This window comes from Podarcis bocagei (genome assembly GCF_964188305.1).
Source record: "Podarcis bocagei genome assembly, chromosome: 13".
Lineage (NCBI taxonomy): Eukaryota > Metazoa > Chordata > Lepidosauria > Squamata > Lacertidae > Podarcis > Podarcis bocagei.
Genome location: NC_138138.1, coordinates 47480618 through 47496994, shown reverse-complemented (window position 1 = coordinate 47496994; position 16377 = coordinate 47480618).

Below are 16377 nucleotides of genomic sequence, written 5' to 3'. Positions count from 1 at the left end.
GAAGAAGTTTAAAAAAGCCATTTCCCTTGATTTTTAAATAGTTTTAACAAACTAACAAATTAGCAGAGATATGCAACATTATCTGGAGGAAAATACATTGGATATTACTAAAACTAATAGGACAAACCTTTTTTTCTGAATTATACTTCTAACCAGTTTGAAAGAGTGGTGGCAGAGACTTCCGGAGGCGGCGCCATTGGCAATGGCGGATTCCCTCTAGCTCTGAGGGAGTAGCTCCGCGGAAATCGGGTCTTGCCGCTAAGGCGAAGCGGGGACCTCTTTGAAACCACAGGCGGGTGAAGCCTGTGACCATGGGACTCGGCGGGCACCCTTAGCGCCCCCCAATCTGCGAGGGAACCCTGTAAAGGGTTCCAGAGCGAAACGGGGAGTCTGGCGCGGTGCTAAGAGTCAACTGCTTCTTCCGTGGAGTGAAGCCGCGCAGCTGTTGCCGGAGAGCGCTGACATTTTTCCTGTGACAATTCGGCTAACAAACAACTACCCGTGAGTAGGTTAAGTTTGAAGATTGGGAAATTTAAGGAAAAAATGGACTAATTTGGCACTGAAGCAGGAAGGCGCAAGCAGGAAGTCCGCCTTCCGTTTTTCTGTAAATAGATCAAAGTGAAGACTGTCTAAGCTAAGACCCTGAAAATCGGGTTGAAAAAGACTTAAATCTTAACATCAATTAAAAGAGATCTCCCTCCCTGAGGTGCGGGAAAGTGGAGGGAGAAGGGGAAGTATTTGTTGCCTGCAGAAAAAGAAGAGAGAAAGGGAACAAAGACCATCACTTAATGCCTGGGAATGGACTGTCAAGGGACAATGGAATTGCCGTATTGTGAATTGCGCAGTTAAAAGATTGCAACTTTTTGACAGATAACTCTGTAAGAGAGATACTTTGATTCTGAAGGGTCCCTCCGGACCAGAAATGGTTGCATTTTTTGGCTAAAGGGGGGATCTTTGAAAGTTGGATCAATATGGAGGCCAAATGGCCAAAATATTGGGAAATTTTGGAACAAGAAGGAGACAAATTGAAATTGCAGAGTTTTGAGAAATTAAAAGATAAAGTGCGAGACTGGCTTCATTATTATCAGATAATGGAGGCTTATAATTTGGGCAAGAAAATTGGCTTCCAGGTGGAAAAATCAAAATTAGAAACAGAACTGTTAGAACCTAAAACTAAGATTTTGTCAAAGATGTCTAACTTGCTGTTGAAATGGAATACTCAGGATGAAACGGTGAAATCTGCTATGATTAAATGGGCACAAGATGTTGGACATAACATTATGTTTGCTGACTGGGAACAGTTGTGGACCACAGGTATGAAATTTACGGCATGTAATGCCCTAAGAGAGAATATTATGAAAATGATATACAGGTGGTACATGACACCAGTCAAGCTTGCAAAAATCTATCACTTGCCCGATAATAAATGTTGGAAATGTAAAGAGACTGAAGGTACATTCTTTCACCTTTGGTGGACGTGCCCAAGGATTAAGGTTTTCTGGGAGATGATATATAATGAAATGAAAAAGGTATTTAAATATACCTTCTTGAAGAAACCAGAGGCCTTTCTCCTGGGCATAGTCGGCCAATTGGTGCCAAAGAAGGATAGAACTGTCTTTATGTATGCCACAACAGCAGCAAGAATACTTATCGCAAAGTATTGGAAGACACAAGATCTACCCACCTTGGAAGAATGGCAGATGAAGGTGATGGGCTATATGGAACTGGCAGAAATGACTGGCAGAATCCGAGACCAGGGAGAAGAGTCGATGGAAGAAGACTGGAAAAAGTTTAAAGACTATCTACAGAAATATTGTAAAATTAATGAATGTTAGAATGATGTTGGATAGAAATTAAGTGGTTTATAGCTGTAATGTTATAAGGGAATATGAGAAAATGGACTATTAATAGGTAAAAACCCAATGTTATAATATTTTAAGATTGAAGATTAGGATAAACAAAGAGGGGAGGGATTTGCTGAACTAACAAACTGAACTGGAATACAGAAAAGGGAGACATGAGGAGGTCCGGGAAATAAGCAAATGAAAGATAAGTTATTGAAAGATTGAATTGTTTTTAACTATTTTTATTTTGTATTTTTCTTTTTTCTTTTTTATCTTTTTGTAATATTTTTAAAACTTTAATAAATATCTTATAAAAAAATAACAAAGAAAATTAGCAGAGATATGCAACATTATCTGGAGGAAAACACTATTTCTGTTATAATAATTTTTATTAATTTACAATTACCAGCCAATAATACCCTCATTATAACAATACCAAATTATAGTACTAATACTAATTATTCAAATACTAAATCATATAATTTAGGTGCCCTCCCCACATGCTAGAAGTGCTGGTTTGATAATTTCCTTTATTTCTGCATTCCAGAATCATCTTAATTTCTATTATATTCCGATCAAAATAATAAACCCTTATACAACAACTGCAATATTAATAACTTCTATTTGTGTTGACACATTAATTGATTTATAAAACAAAAATGAGACACTCAAACTATATCCTTTCTCTTCCTGTGTGTGGCAGTTATTCTGACCCTGGTGTTTCTTCCAGTCCTTGTAAAATGTTGTGTCTGTTGTGATGGAAACATTGGTTCCAAGTATTTCTTTTTACTTTTTTCTCCTGCCAGAAAATGGTTAAAGAACGGCAGCCTCTGATTGGCTGTGGTTCCAGGAGGGAGAGTTTAAAAGGGTCACCTTTGCAGGGAGATGGAGTTAAAGTGTGGTTAAGAGGGGGGTTGAGTTGAGGCAGTTGAGGAGGGAGGTTGGGAGTTAGGTAGGGAGATAGGATAGGAGTCAGGTTGAAATATAAAGAGTGTTGAGGAGGGAGAGTTGGTTCTGGAATAAAACATCCACTCCGAGTGTACAGTGAAGGACTGAGTGTATTGTCCTGCAGGAGTAAAAGGACCAAATCTTGCTGGGAGACTGAGGATGAGACAGGAGAAGGAGGAGCTGAAAGAGATGAGTCTACTTAGGTCTCAAACTAATCTGAAGGGGAGATACTCTTCTGAGGAAAGAAGAGATGCCGAAAACCCAGTGAAGGAAGGTGGGGGGGGGTGAGCCCTTAAGACTATTACTGAAAGTACATCAGGATCTGGATTTGTTAAAGGGGTGGGTAACTGAAGGAAAGTACCGCCTTAGAAAGGGACTGAACTATAAAGCCCAAACCTCTGAAAGTGAATTAAAGGGAACTAGCATATTATTATTGAAGTAACCTAAGTTTCTCCACTTATATTATACTACCTTGTTTTAAAAATAAATCTTTATTGTTTATGTAAAGAACACCTGCTTCAACTTCTTGGTTATTCCCATCACAAAGAACCGCCCCAGGATATTCTAGGATAGTGGGAGCAAAATATTAAAGTGAGAGCAGGCACATGGGCGTGAGCAGTAACTGAGCCGCCAATCTTGGAGCATCCATCTTTTCCATGTTGTTGCTGTTCTCCATCATGCCTTGTGTGCATCTGATATCCCATTAGTCTATTGATCCTATAATCCAGTCTCCCCATGTCTTGATAAGGCATGGATGCTATCCAGAATGGCTGCCACCATTCAGTTAATGCTATGGCAAACCCTGTCTGATCAGTGTTACATAGTTGGGAGAGTGAAGGATGCCCCAGTACTAACAAATTTGGAAGCGGAGAAAGGATGGGGTCAGCTCAACTCTAGATATCCTGCTGACCTTGTAGGTTCATTCCTTGCCTATGATTTTGTGATGTTACAAATTTTATTACATTGACAAATCCAGCTTCTTGTCTACCAGCTGCGGCAATAGATGCTTTTGGATTCACTATCTGCAGTCTGGATTCAGACCGTACCTCCTAGGCTGGAAAAAATGGTGAACACTGCTTTTTTATGGGAAGCCAAATCACAGGACAAAGCGATGCAGTAATTTTTGGAAATTGTGGGATAACCGCTTCTCCCAGGGCATGAAATTGTGGGATAACCGCTTCTCCCAGGGCAACATGGAAACCATCATCAGGCATCACTGAAACCTGGTGGGATAAGTCCCACGATTGGAATGTAATAATGGAGGGATACAATCTATTTCAGAGAAACAGACCAGACAAGAAAGGAGGAGGAGTGGCGTTATATGTCAGGGATGTGTATACCTGTGAAGAGATCCAAGATTTAGAACCTCAAAGCCAAAGTGAGAGCATTTAGGTCAAAATTAATGGAGAGAAGAATAACAGAGACCTCATTGTGGGAGTTTACTGTAGATCCCCAAGCCAAACGGAGGACATAGATGATGCCTTCCTGGAACAGATGGCCAAGCATGCAAAAGGAAGGGAGATAGTAGTAATGGGGGACTTCAATTACCCGGATATTTGTTGGATGTCAAACTCAGCCAAGAGCATAAGGTCAAACAGATTCCTCACTGGCCTTGCAGACAACTTCATTGTCCAGAAAGTGGGAGAAGCAATAAGAGGAACAGCCATTTTAGATCTGGTCCTAGCCAATGTTGATGACCTGGTTAGTGGGGTAGAAGTGGAAGGATCATTAGGCGCGAGTGATCATGCTCTTCTGAAGTTTACTATACAGCGGAAAGGAGCAGCCAAGCATACTAGGACTCAATTTCTTGACTTTAAGAAAGCCAACTTCATAAAACTTAGGGAAGTGCTGGGTGAGATCCCATGGACAGTAATACTAAAAGGAAAGGGAGTTCATGATGGCTGGGTGTTTGTTAAGACGGAGATAGTAAAAGCACAACTTCAGGCAATACCAATGAGACGGAAACATGGAAGGTGCCTAAAGAAGCCAGGGTGGCTATCAAAAGAACTTTTAACTGAATTAAGATTAAAAAAGGATGTGTACAAAAAATGGAAAAGGGGGGAAACCACCAAAGAGGAATTCAAACAAATAGCCAGCACATGTATACACAAAGTCAGAAAAGCTAAAGCACAGAATATACTCAGGCTTGCTAGAGAGGTTAAAAGCAACAAAAAGGGGACTTCCGGGTTGGTGCCTCCGGCAATGGCGGATTTCCTCTGATCGGGAGGAATCCGCTCCGTGGAAATTTGGGTCTGGCCGCCACGACGAAGGTGGAGACCCGTATAAATCACAGGCGGGAGAAACCTGTGAACGTGGGATTCGGCGGGCACCTTTTGCACCTCCCCTACTCGCGGGGAAACCCGGTTTCAGGGATCTGGAGCGACGTGGGGTGAGCGGCGCGGTGCTTCGAATCGTCTGCTTCTTCCACGGAGCAAAGCCGCATAGCTGTTGCCGGAGAGCATTGACTTTTTCCTGTGGACAATTTGACTCCAAAGTAATTACCCGTGAGTAGAGCTGAGACGGGAGAATCAGATTTTAAACGTTTAATTTGGCATCGAAACAGGGAGGTTCAAAACAGGAAGTCCACCTTCCCTACTTGTAAACAGACTGAGGCAAGGAGGCTGTAGGCTGAAGTCTTGGAAAGCCTTTTGTAAAAGCCTAAATTTCCATCGGTAAAGAGCATAAAACCCCCCTTGGAGGCAGGAGAAGAGGGGGAAAGTTGTGGACTGAGTATCCCTGCAGGAGAGAGTGAAGGGAGTTAAAATACTGCCGCTCTGACCCTGGAAACGGGCTGCCAGTAGGACTGACGTTTTGGAATGTTCATTGACAGCACTTAGAACATTCCTTGACAGCTAGCAAAGGAAGAGAAATACATTGTTTCTATTGTCTCCGGCTGCTTCTAAAAAGGAGTAAAAAGTAACTGAAATTAACTTTGGATTGGATGAGTTGCGTTTAAAGGGGACATTGTTGATTATTATAAACAGAAACTGTTTCCCCCTAGTGGAAGTCTCTGAAATTGGTTACTTTATAAAAGCTGGGCTAGGGGGACTTCCAGCTGCAAGATAAAAACTGTGAGACTCTGAGATTGACCTTGAATCTCCCAAGTGTTATGGTAAATGGAAAGGAAAAAAACAGATGAAATGTCGACAGAAGAGGCCTTAGTGGTCGCATTAGTGAAAATAAACGATTCGCTGGAACAGCTTCACAGGAAAACAGACAATCTGGGACAAAAGGTGAACACCAACACAAAAACCATTCAGAGATTGATACAGGAATTTACCTTGACACGGCAAACTGTGGATGAAGTCAGGGAGAAAACCCTTGCTGCTGAATGTAAAACAATACAACTGGAGTGTGAAAGAGCCCCATCCATTCAAAGGCAACTCGATGCGACATCTGTTATGATTGAACTTAAAGAAAAACAGATGAATTTGAGGACCAGAGCCCTACCTGAATTGGGAAAGGAAATCTTGACAGAGCTTCAGGAGGAGACAGGACTAATAATAATAATAATAATAATAATAATAATAATAATAATTTATTATTTATACCCCGCCCATCTGGCTGGGCCTCCCCAGCCACTCTGGGCGGCTTCCATAAAAACCAAAAATACAATAAAATATCACACGTTAAAAACTTCCCTGAACAGGGCTGCCTTAAGATGTCTCCTGAATGTCAGGTAGTTGTTTATCGCTTTGACATCTGCTGGAAGGGCGTTCCACAGGGCAGGCGCCACTACCGAAAAGGCCCTCTGCCTGGTTCCCTGTAGCTTTGCTTCTCGCAATGAGGGAACCGCCAGAAGGCCCTCGGCGCTGGACCTCAGCGTCCGGGCAGAATGATGGGGGTGGAGACGCTCCTTCAGGTATACTGGACCGAGGCCGTTTAGGGCTTTAAAGGTCAGCACCAACACTTTGAATTGTGCTCGGAAACGTACTGGGAGCCAATGCAGGTCTTTCAAGACCGGTGTTATATGGTCTTGGCGGCCGCTCCCAGTCACCAGTCTAGCTGCTGCATTCTGGATTAGTTGTAGTTTCTGAGTCACCTTCAAAGGTAGCCCCACGTAGAGTGCATTGCAGTAGTCCAAGCGGGAGATAACCAGAGCATGCACCACTCCGGCGAGACAGTCCGCAGGCAGATAGGGTCTCAGCCTACGTACCAGATGGAGCTGGTAAACAGCTGCCCTGGACACAGATTTGACCTGTGCCTCCATGGACAGCTGTGAGTCCAAAATGACTCCCAGGCTGCGCACCTGGTCCTTCAGGGGCACAGTTACCCCATTCAGGACCAGGGAATCCTCCACACCTGCCCACCTCCTGTCCCCCAAAAACAGTACTTCTGTCTTGTCAGGATTCAACCTCAATCTGTTAGCCGCCATCCATCCTCCAACCGCCTCCAGACACTCACACAGGACCTTCACCGCCTTCACTGGTTCTGATTTAAAAGAGAGGTAGAGCTGGGTATCATCCGCATACTGATGAACACCCAGCCCAAACCTCCTGATGATCTCTCCCAGCGGCCGCATGTAGATGTTGAAAAGCATGGGGGAGAGGACAGAACCCTGGGGCACCCCACAAGTGAGAGCCCAGGGGTCTGAACACTCATCCCCCACCACCACTTTCTGAACACGGCCCAGGAGGAAGGAGCGGAACCACTGTATAACAGTGCCCCCACCTCCCAGCCCCTCAAGACGGTCCAGAAGGATGCTATGGTCGATGGTATCGAACGCCGCTGAGAGATCCAGCAGAACTAGGAAACAGCTCTCACCTTTGTCCCTAGCCCGCTGGACATCATCAACCAGTGCGACCAAGGCAGTTTCAGTCCCATGATGAGGCCTGAATCCCGATTGGAAGGGATCCAAATGGTCCGTTTCCTCCAGGCGTGCTTGGAGTTGTTCAGCAACCACTCGCTCAATCACCTTGCCCAAGAATGGAAGATTTGAGACTGGGCGATAGTTGGCCATCGTGGCCTCATCTAAAGATGTTTTTTTAAGAAGCGGTTTAATAACCGCCTCTTTCAGCGGGTCTGGGAAGGCTCCCTCATGGAGGGAAGCATTCACCACCCCACGAAGCCCATCGCCCAGTCCTTCCCGGCTAGCTTTTATAAGCCAGGATGGGCAAGGATCCTGGAGACAGGTGGTTGGTTTCACTCGTCCAAGCAGCCTGTCCACATCCTCGTAGGTAACAGATTGGAATTGATCCCACACAACTTGACTAGACAGAACTCTAGCACTCTCCCGCCCCGGTCCTGCTCCCACGGTGGAGTCTACTTCTTCCCGAATCTGAGCGATTTTATCTGCAAAAAACTTTGCAAAATCATTGCAGGAGAACATGTGGCCCGTACTGGGCCCCGATGTTGCAGGTGGTTCCGCTAAATTGTGAACCAGCTGAAAAAGTCTCCTGCTGCTGTTTTCTGCAGATGCAATAGAGGCGGTGAAGAAATTCTTCTTCGCCGTCGCTATCGCCACTTGGTAGGCTCGACGTTGAGCTCTAACCTGTGTCCGGTCAGATTCGGAATGAGTTATCCGCCACCGGCGCTCTAGCCGTCTCAACGATTGTTTCATTGCCCTCAGATCCGTGGAAAACCACGGGGCTGTCCGGGCTCCGTGCAATCGGAGAGGGCGCTTCGGAGCCAAACAGTCAATAGCCCTGGTTAACTCCACATTCCAGCGGGCCACCAGGGAATCAGCTGAAAGGCCATCAACATGGGATAAAGCATCACCTACCACTCTCTGGAAACCATTTGGATCCATTAAGTGGCGGGGGCGGACCATCCGAATTGGCCCCACCTCCCTGCAGAGGGGATGGGTCGCAGAGAAGTCCAGTTGCACCAGGAAGTGATCTGACCATGGCACTTCTTTCGTTTTGCTTTTACTTAGTGTCAGATCACCAACATCCATAGAGGTAAACACCAGGTCCAAGGCATGTCCACAGCTATGGGTTGGGCCAGACTTATTCAGGGACAGCCCCATGGAGGCCATGCTTTCCACGAAGTCCCGAGCGGCCCCTTGTAAGGTCGTGTCGGCATGGATGTTAAAATCCCCTAGGACGACCAAGCTAGGTGTCTCCAGGAGAACATCCGCCACGACCTGAAGCAGCTCGGGCAGGGAATCCTTGGTGCAGCGGGGAGGTCAGTACACCAAAAGGAATCCTGTACTGCCCCTATTGCCCAACTTCCAGAACATGCACTCAGAAAACTGGGTCTTCCCAATAGGACGCCTGGTGCAAACTAATGACTTCCTAAAAATCACTGCAACCCCCCCTCCCCGCCCACGTGACCTGGGTTGCTGTGCGTAAGAGAAACCTGGTGGACAAGCAGCGGCAAGGACAGGCCCATCTGCTTCATCCAACCAAGTCTCTGTTACACATGCCAGGTCAAATCCTCCATCCATGATCAAGTCATGGATGGCAGTGGTCTTATGAATCATTGACCTGGCATTGCACAGCAGCACCTTCAGGTCATGTGGGTATCCCTTGCTGATTCTAGTATCCATCCGGTCAGGACCAGACCCGGAGGCAGGGATAGTCCTCAGACAACGACTAAACCTGCCTCCTCTGTAATGACATGGTCTGGTCTTAGCGTAACTCCTCCTCCTACCCGTGATCACTGAGATCGGTTGTCCCAGTGCTTCCCCCCCTGTGGAACATGCCCCATTGGTTGAGAAAGAGAGGCTTTTGGGGGTCAGTATGACCGCCAAAAATGTGAATTTATTTAAGGGTAACTGTGAAGGACGTTGGATTGAAGAGAAGGGGGGTTGGGAAATATGGACAAATCTGAAGTTGCTATTGTTGGGCCGAGCTGTTGTGGTGGGGATGAGGGTTGCTGTGTTGCCAGGGATGTTGCTTTTGTTCCAAATAGTGCAAGTTTTGGATGGGATGGATTGTTTCAGGAGGTGGCAGAGGGATGTTTTTGGTTTTGTTTGGCAGGGCAGGAAGCCTCGAGTAAAACATAAGATATTGACGGATGCTAAAGAAGGAGGTGGACCTGCCCTGCCAGACCCCTAAACTTTGTTGTGAACCATCTGCTTTTTGCTGGCTGAGAAAATGGTTGTCTCTTGGAAGCACTGAAGTGTTGGATAATGGCAGATGAAGTTGATGGATTAGATGGAATTGGCGAAAAAGACTGGCAAGATCCGAGACCAGGGAGAAGAGTCGGTGGAAGAAGACTGCGAAAAGTTTAAAGATTATTTATAGAAATATTGTAAAATTAATGAATGTTAGGGGAACTTCCGGGGTGGCGCCATCGGCAATGGCGGACTCCCTCTGAACCGGAGGGACCAGCTCCGCGCGAAATGGGTCTTTTCCGCTGCAGCGAAGCGGGGACCCTTTCAGAAATCACAGGCAGATGAAGCCTGTGACCGTGGGACTCGGCGGGCACCTTTAGCGCCTCCAACCTGCAAAGGAACCCACTAACGGGCTCCGAAGCGAAGAGGGGGAAGTGGCGCGGTGGTGTGAGTCAACTGCTATTTCCGTGGAGCGAAGCAGCACAGCCGTTGCTGGAGAGCGCTGCCTTTTTCCTGGGACAATTTGGCATCTAAAGTAATCACCCGTGAGTACTCAAATATTGAACAATTGGACTTCAAATAAGAACTGGCGATTAGAAAGGAATTGGACTTAAAAATTTACCTTAATTTGGCACTGAAACGGGAAGGTCTAAACAGGAAGCCAGTCTTCCGTTTCCTTGTAGTCAGAAGAAAGCAAAGACAACGTAAACTAGAGCTTAGAAAAATACTTTTAAAGGATTGGTTTTCACCATTTAAAACCACTGAACCCCCCTTCGGTAGCAGGAGAAGAAGGGGGATCTTTTTTGGACTGTTTAAACCTGCAGAAGTGAGTTTAAAGTAAAGTAACTTTCCACCATCCTGACCCTGGAGCGGGGTGTCAGAATTGACGTTTTGAAGCTCATTGACCAGATACAAATGCTTTTGACAGATAGTTAAAAGAAGAGTAACATTGTGATTCCACTGTTTCCTTTCGCATTTTAAAGGAACTAATATTGACAAAATATCTTAAAAAAAGAAAAACTTTGTTGCTATTGTCCTTAAAAGAAAGAACAACCAGAAGTCCCCCCCTAGAGGGCGACTGTGAAATTGTAACCAATTCTAGGGAGCTTGCAGCTGCCACAGATTACAACCGTGGGAAAGGAATTGTGACCTTGCAGGTCAATGTTATCAGAAGCACTGTTGGGTGCTTTCTGTAAAATAAATGCCCTATTGGATCAGTTAAGTCAGAAGACGGATTTGATGACTAATGCAGCAAGAACATTTGAACAGGTAGTGGGAAATTATATGGAGCCCACCCAGGAACCTAAACAGGAGTGTGTCCTGACAGAGCAGATGATAGAAGAGGATGTTGCAGAATCTTGGGCACCAGAGATGGAGAGACTTTTGGCCCAGCAGGAAAATGAGCCTTTGGATTTGACAAATGAACTTGGAAAAAACCAGATTTGGAAAGACAAAGTTTGGATTGATTTGGAAATGGGGGGTTGGACTGACCCCCCTATGCAGGGATGTTTGGACTTTCCGAGTCTGGCAATGGGCCATCAGAGGTTTGGAGCTGTTGGGACTTCCAATCTTGGAGGGAATTAGAATCATGTCTTAAAATACCACATGGAGTCTAGTCTGGACTATGAGAAAGGGGCTGATTTGTTGAAAAGGGTCAAATACACTACCAAGCTGGAGTTCCCACGAGTGAAAGGAAAATATGAAGAAGAGCTGCAGAAGGGACATGGAAGAGATGTGAAGACCTCGGATATAAGATCACCAGGTTAATGTGCCAGACTAATGGGATAAAAAGGACTGACAATCCCGGGACCGGGGGGGGGGGGGGGAGACGCTGGAAGAAGATTGGATTGTTTTTATTCTCTTTTTTATCATCAGAAATGTTTTATGAACGTTGGAAAAATGTTGAAATGAAATTACTTGGCTCTTGTAAAAATGTTTAAAGAATTAGGTAAAAAGGTAATGGTTATGAGAAGCTGGTAAAAAGATTTAAGTCTTAAGTTTTAAGGTTTTTTATAAGATAAGATGAAAATAGAGTAAGGTAATGTAATGACAGAATATTATGAATTATGGAAAGGATTTGCTGTGACAATTATTAATCAAGATACAAGAGATGGGAGGAGGAGGAGGTCATGGTAAGCACTGAAATTTACCACCCAACCTCTCCACATAATCCTTTCAATCAACCCCAACAGTAAGGATGTGAGCAACGTAACACCAGTGCAGCCATTTCCAGAGGGGCAGCTGTTTCCACTCTGTTGCAGCAAAACCACCTTCAAAATTAACAAAGTTATTACAGCACAAGCTGCTGTGGACTGCAGCTCACTTCATCAGACGTCTGCTATCCTCAGCTACAAGGATATTTATGTATTGGGGCACGGGGAGGCGTTGAAACAGTGAGGTCAGAGTGGAATGAAATGCAGAAGGTACCCAGTCAGTGATAATTATTTAATTAACAGTGCTAATTCACTAAACAGTAGTTGTTGAAAGCACAGACAACAACTGTAGGGTGAAGAGAAAAAAAAGACTGTAGACCAGGGGTCCTCAAACTACGGCCCGCAGGCCAGGCCACATCCAGCCTGCCAGGGTCCTGAACCCGGCCCAGCCAGCAACTGCAGAACCTGCTGCTGTCTAATGGGTCTCCCCGGATCTCAGCCAGCTGCAGCAAAGAACTCGGCCCAGACACCGTAGGGTGGAGGCGCAGGAGGAGGCGCCTGCGGAGCCCAGTCCAACTCAGGGAAGATGACCTCCCTCTTCTCCTTCCTTCTCCATTCTCAATCCCAGTTACGAAACTCCTCCTCCATGTGGGGCTTGCTGGGCAAAGATCATGGTTAGATCATGAGGAAGGCGGGCAGGAAGAGGAGGAGGTGGCTTTGTTAAATGCACTTTTTTGTAAGTCGTTGGAAAATACGCGTCTCAAACACGAGGTGTTTTTAAGCAGCAGCGGTTTTAATTCAAGATCTGTGGGTGGTTTTTTTAAAAAAGCTTTTGGCTGCAAAGCAAATTGCATAGCGCAGACATAGGCAAACTCGGCCTTCCAGATGTTTTGGGACTACAACTCCCATCATCCCTAGCTAACAGGACCAGTGGTCAGGGATGATGGGAGTTTTGGTCCCAGAACATCTGGAGGGCTGAGTTTGCCTATTATGCCTAGAATAGCGCTTCCAAGAGATCTCCCCTACCATCGGCTATGAATATGCTAGTTTTGTAGGGTGAGGTTTGGGAAGGCGTGTGTTGGGGGGGTTTTGGGGGGCGGGGGGAGATATTGAGAATCCACTTTCTGAGCCAGAACTGGTGGGAAGGGGATGCGCCTTTTGGAGGGGGCTGGAGGTTGTCCAGAGAGAGTACATGGGTGTGTGGATGTGACAGGGGCTGAACTTTTTATAAGGCGGGTGTTTATGTGAAGTGGGTGGGGCCCAAAGCCGGCCCCTACTTCCCACTGAAATACTTATAAGTTTATGCTGATTAAAACCATTCTTCATTTTAAATATTGTATTGTTTTTCCTGTTTTTTGTGCCCTACATAAAATATGTGCAGTGTGCATAGGAATTCATTCATATTTTTTTCAAACTATAGTCCGGCCCCCAACAGTGTCTGAGGAACAGTGAGCTGGTCCAGACTTCAGTACACTTCTTGGTCATGTTTAGTTAATGACATGGCTTTAGAATGAATAGGGTTGTAAGTATATAGGAAGCTGCTGTTTTTCTGGGTCAGGTCCTTGGAAAATCTAGGCCACTGTTTTCGTATCCCGTTCTTCCCAATGTTTAAAGGTGGCGTCTTTGGTGAAGCTACAGCTCAAATGGGTGCTTTAACTTGCATTTGCGTGATCTTGCACACATCACTTCCTATTTTAAAAGCACTGTTTAAGGAGAACGGATATGGATCGTTCTCCCTGGAGTTACATCACAGCAGCTAATCGGATTAAATGCAAGGAAGAAAGATTTAGGTTGGGTAAGGGGAAGAATGTTCCAGTGATAAGAATAGTTGGGCAGTGGAGCAACTTTCAAGGGAAAGGGCTAAGGGAGCTGGGCATGTTTAGCCTGGAGAAGAGGAGGTTAAGGGGTGATATGATAGCCATGTTCAAATATATAAAAGGATGCCACATAGAGGAGGGAGAAAGGTTGTTTTCTGCTGCTCCAGAGAAGCGGACACGGAGCAATGGATCCAAACTACAAGAAAGAAGATTCCACCTAAACATTAGGAAGAACTTCCTGACAGTAAGAGCTGTTCGACAGTGGAATTTGCTGCCAAGGAGTGTGGTGGAGTCTCCTCCTTTGGAGGTCTTTAAGCAGAGGCTTGACAACCATATGTCAGGAGTGCTCTGATGGTGTTTCCTGCTTGGCAGGGGGTTGGACTCGATGGCCCTTGTGGTCTCTTCCAACTCTATGATTCTATGATTCTATGATTCTATGGAAAGAAGGTAATGAAAGTGGAGAATTTGAAAATGATGGTTTTATTTTTTTATTTTTCTTTTTCTGTTTTTGTCTTTTTTCTTTGTAATTTTGTCTTTTTTCTTTGTAATTTTAAAAAATTCTTTTTTCAATAAATATCATTATAAAAAAATTAATGAATGTTAGAAGAATGTTGGAATGAAGTTATATGGCTTCAGTAGAAATGATATAAGGAATTAAGTATAAAAAGATTAATAGAGTATTAAAGGAAAATCAGGTTAAAATGTGTTAAGATAATTATAGGATAGAAAACAGGGGAAGATGGAAAGGAATTGGAATTAAGTATAAATAGATTAATAGAGCTTTAAAGGGAAAAATATGGTTAGAATGTGTTAAGACAATTATAGGATAGAAAACAGAGGAAGATGGAAAGGAATTGCTGAAACAATTAACAGAAGTGGAATACAAAAAGGGAGGTGTGAGGAGGTCGAGGAAATAAGGGAAAGAAAGATAAGATGTTGAAATTGGATTGTGTTTTAAATGGTTTTTGTTTTGTTTTGTTTGTTTTTTATTTTGTATTGTATTGTATTGTATTTTTTTTCTTTTTTGGTTTTTTGAAGTGTTGTGTTTAATTTGTTGGAAATTTAATAAATATTATTTTAAAAAAAAGCAACAAAAAAGGCTTTTATGGGTATGTTCGTAGCAAAAGGAAGAACAAAGAAACAGTGGGGTCACTCAGAGGAGAAGATGGTGAAATGCAAACAGGGGACACAGAAAGGGCTGAACTCTTCAATGCCTTCTTTGCCTCAGTCTTCTCCGATAAAGAAAACAATGCCCGACCTGAAGAATTTGGAGCAAATGATTCAGCAGAGGAAACACAGCCCAGAATAACTAAGGAGATAGTACAAGAATACTTGGCTAGTTTAGATGTATTCAAGTCTCCAGGGCCAGACAAACTGCATCCAAGAGTATTAAAAGAACTGGCAGATGTGATCTCAGAACCACTGGCAGTCATCTTTGAGAATTCCTGGAGAACAGGCGAAGTCCCGGCAGACTGGAGGAGGGCAAATGTTGTCCCTATTTTCAAAAAGGGGGAAAGAGAGGACCCAAATAATTATCGCCCAGTCAGTCTGACATCAATACCAGGGAAGATTCTGGAGCAGATCATTAACCAAACAGTCTGTGAGCACCTAGAAAGGAATGCTGTGATCACCAATAGTCAACATGGATTTCTGAAAAATAAGTCATGTGAGACTAACCTGATCTCGTTTTTTGAGATCTGTTGTTCTGCCAGTGAGTCTTGGGGAGGACCGCTCCCCCTGCAAGCCCATTCTCCATCTTGGGCCTGGGGGCGGGCCCCATACTCCACCTCAGCATATAAGGCCCCAAGGAGGCCTCGGGACATCGCTGCTGTTGTTCTGCCAGTGAGTCTTGGGGAGGACCGCTCCCCCTGCAAGCCCATTCTCCATCTTGGGCCTGGGGGCGGGCCCCATACTCCACCTCAGCATATAAGGCCCCAAGGAGGCCTCGGGACATCGCTGCTGCCGCTTTGCCGGTGAGTCTTGGGGAGGACCGCTCCCCCTGCAAGCCCATTCTCCACCTTGGGCCTGGGGGCGGGCCCCATACTCCACCTCAGCATATAAGGCCCCAAGGAGGCCTCGGGACATCGCTGCTGTTGTTCTGCCAGTGAGTCTTGGGGAGGACCGCTCCCCCTGCAAGCCCATTCTCCATCTTGGGCCTGGGGGCGGGCCCCATACTCCACCTCAGCATATAAGGCCCCAAGGAGGCCTCGGGACATCGCTGCTGTTGTTCTGCCAGTGAGTCTTGGGGAGGACCGCTCCCCCTGCAAGCCCATTCTCCATCTTGGGCCTGGGGGCGGGCCCCATACTCCACCTCAGCATATAAGGCCCCAAGGAGGCTCGGGACATCGCTGCTGCCGCTTTGCCGGTGAGTCTTGGGGAGGACCACTCGCCCTGCAAGCCCATTCTCCACCTTGGGCCTGGGGGCGGGCCCCATACTCCACCTCAGCATATAAGGCCCCAAGGAGGCCTCGGGACATCGCTGCTGTTGTTCTGCCAGTGAGTCTTGGGGAGGACCGCTCCCCCTGCAAGCCCATTCTCCACCTTGGGCCTGGGGGCGGCCCCCATACTCACCACCGCCACAACTCTAAGGACACTGCTGCGGCGGCAGCAAATGT